The following is a 3,004-nucleotide window of genomic DNA, read 5'->3' on the forward strand; positions in this document are numbered from 1 at the left end:
GTGTATGGCGTCGTGTGGGTGAGCGGTTTGCTGATGTCAACGTTGTGGATCGAGTGGCCCATGGTAGCGGTGGGGTTATGGTATGGGCAGGCATATGTTATGGACAACGAACACAGGTACATTTTATTGATGGCATTTTGAATGTATGTGTATGTGAAACTGCACATTTTAGAGTGGCCTTTTATTGTGGCCAGCCTAAGGCACACCTGTGCAATAATCATGCTGTCTAATCAGCATCTTGATATGCTACACCTGTGAGGTGGATGGATTATCTCGGCAAAGGAGAAGTGCTCACTAACACAGATTTAGACAGATTTGTGAACAATATTTGAGAGAAATAGGCCTTTTGTGTACATAGAAAAAGTCTTAGATCTTTGAGTTCAGCTCATGAAAAATGGGGGCAAAAACAAAAGTGTTGCGTTTATAATTTTGTTCAGTGTAGATAGATAGATAGACAGACAGGTGCATTCTTTAATGCAATATATTATTTTCTATTCTCTGGAGTTGAAATATGACCTGGACATGTTTTCATGAGATTTACTATAAAATATTCTTGAATCTTTGGGTGTGACTGTGAAGCTTTATAGAGGAAAAGCCATCCATCCTTATTTTTCACATTGGGATCTTGGCAAAAACATGTTTTATGTAGTTTAACATGTTTTATGTAGTCTTGGGATCAAAGGAATTGATTATTAAAACACTTGTTCAATCTCACCCTAGACCTCTGTGATTTGACAGCAGCAGTTAGCTGAAAGCCAGCACAGGATCCTGGGAGTGAAATTAAAATGCGCACTAGCAATCTGCTCGTGGGCTTTCAATCACACGTCCAGGACTCCTGCCAGCAATAAACCAATCCACAACAAAACACACCACCTCAGTCCTTCTTCAAGAGCTCTGAAAGCACTAAATACCTCCTGAGAGAGCGGCTGTATGATAAAAACACAAGCAAGCCAGAGAATATTTGTTAAAGAGTTAAAGAGATGACTGATAATTAATATACAGAAGTGACACACACACACACACTGGCTCTGTTCCAAAAGAGAAATTTTTATATACTTTATATATATTGTATTCAATACTACAAAATGTTCATAAAAAAACAGTACCACCCAACCAGCTAGCAAATCTAAATCTTTAAAGGTGCTGTATGTAGGATTGTATGTAGTGGTTGAACTAGGTATTGCAGTCCAAATTCTAAATATTGGAGAGGGTTTTTTTCCCCCGGCCCCTCCTCCTCAGACTTGATGCACACGCAGGTTGCCAGATTGATGACACCAACAGGAACGAGCACACTTGACAATGAATTAAATGAAATACGCTGTGTTTTCCGCCAACTGGCAACCCGGGGTGCCGAAATACAATTGGGTAAACTGGCAGTGGGCGGGCTTCACAAACCAAAACAGAGACTGACATTCCGTCCCGGAACGCACATTTTCAAAAGAGAACAACTGACTGTAGCATTGTTTTTCAGATAAACAAGTATGTTAACTTAGCATGTTTCTTAAATATCTGCAAACATAAAAATACCAAAAAAATATGGTATTTTTATGCTTTATTAGAGTCAAAAACTTACATACAGCACCTTTAAAACTAAAAACCAGCTAGTAGGTGTGGTTTCTAGAATGTTATTCAAATATTATCCCGCAAAGTTACCAAAGTGCAACCAACATTATGAAAGGTAAAAAAGATTTTGGGCTTGACGTATAAATAAAACATCCAAGGTAAAGATGTGGTCACATTTACCTTTGTATAGCGAAATTCCGCATGCGAAATGTAGTCATCACAATAGTAATCCCGTGATCTGTAAAATGTGGACTTTCTTTGCCGCTAATGTGTCCACACTTTATTGGTGTTAAGTTTAGAATTAATTGCATAAAAAAATTGAGGATTTTTTGTACATATGGAGGATTTCAAGTATTGATTTGTAGCTTAGCAACATGCTAATGTAAAGGCCCTGCTATATTCAATCGAAATCAGAGAACAAACTGGTGTGACATCTTCGAACAAAATCATGCTAAAACAAAGTAGTGTTTCAGTTTGAAACAGCTTGCCAAAGCAAACTTTCTAGAATGGTTGACTCCGACTATTAAGCGCCTACAAACTACCGTCGGTCCGTAGCAATGATGTTAAATATCTGCAAACATAAAAATACCAAAAAAATATGGTATTTTTATGCTTTATTAGAGTCAAAAACTTACATACAGCACCTTTAAAACTAAAAACCAGCTAGTAGGTGTGGTTTCTAGAATGTTATTCAAATATTATCCCGCAAAGTTACCAAAGTGCAACCAACATTATGAAAGGTAAAAAAGATTTTGGGCTTGAAGTATAAATAAAACATCCAAGGTAAAGATGTGGTCACATTTACCTTTGTATAGCGAAATTCCGCATGCGAAATGTAGTCATCACAATAGTAATCCCGTGATCTGTAAAATGTGGACTTTCTTTGCCGCTAATATGTCCACACTTTATTGGTGTTAAGTTTAGAATTAATTGCATAAAAAAATTGAGGATTTTTTGTACATATGGAGGATTTCAAGTATTGATTTGTAGCTTAGCAACATGCTAATGTAAAGGCCCTGCTATATTCAATCGAATCAGAGAACAAACTGGTGTGACATCTTCGAACAAAATCATGCTAAAACAAAGTAGTGTTTCAGTTTGAAACAGCTTGCCAAAGCAAACTTTCTAGAATGGTTGACTCCGACTATTAAGCGCCTACAAACTACCGTCGGTCTGTAGCAATGATGCAATAGGTAGGTGTGGCTCTGGGGCTCCGCCTTCAGTGACAATAGGGCCTTTCACACCGCGGGAACCTTTTCATAGTACCAGAACTAATTGTGGAACAACCCACTTTTTGGCGTTTTCGCACCGCCGGAACTGGGTGCGATTTTAGTACCGGACTGCCTTTTTCGAGAACCAAATTAGCTCCTACTCCGGAGCAGGGTCTAACTGGTACTAATCGTGACGTAAGTAGACATTGATTGGCCAAACGCTTACGAAA

The sequence above is a fragment of the Sinocyclocheilus grahami genome, unplaced genomic scaffold (assembly GCF_001515645.1).
Source record: "Sinocyclocheilus grahami isolate Dianchi unplaced genomic scaffold, SAMN03320097.WGS_v1.1 scaffold380.1, whole genome shotgun sequence".
Lineage (NCBI taxonomy): Eukaryota > Metazoa > Chordata > Actinopteri > Cypriniformes > Cyprinidae > Sinocyclocheilus > Sinocyclocheilus grahami.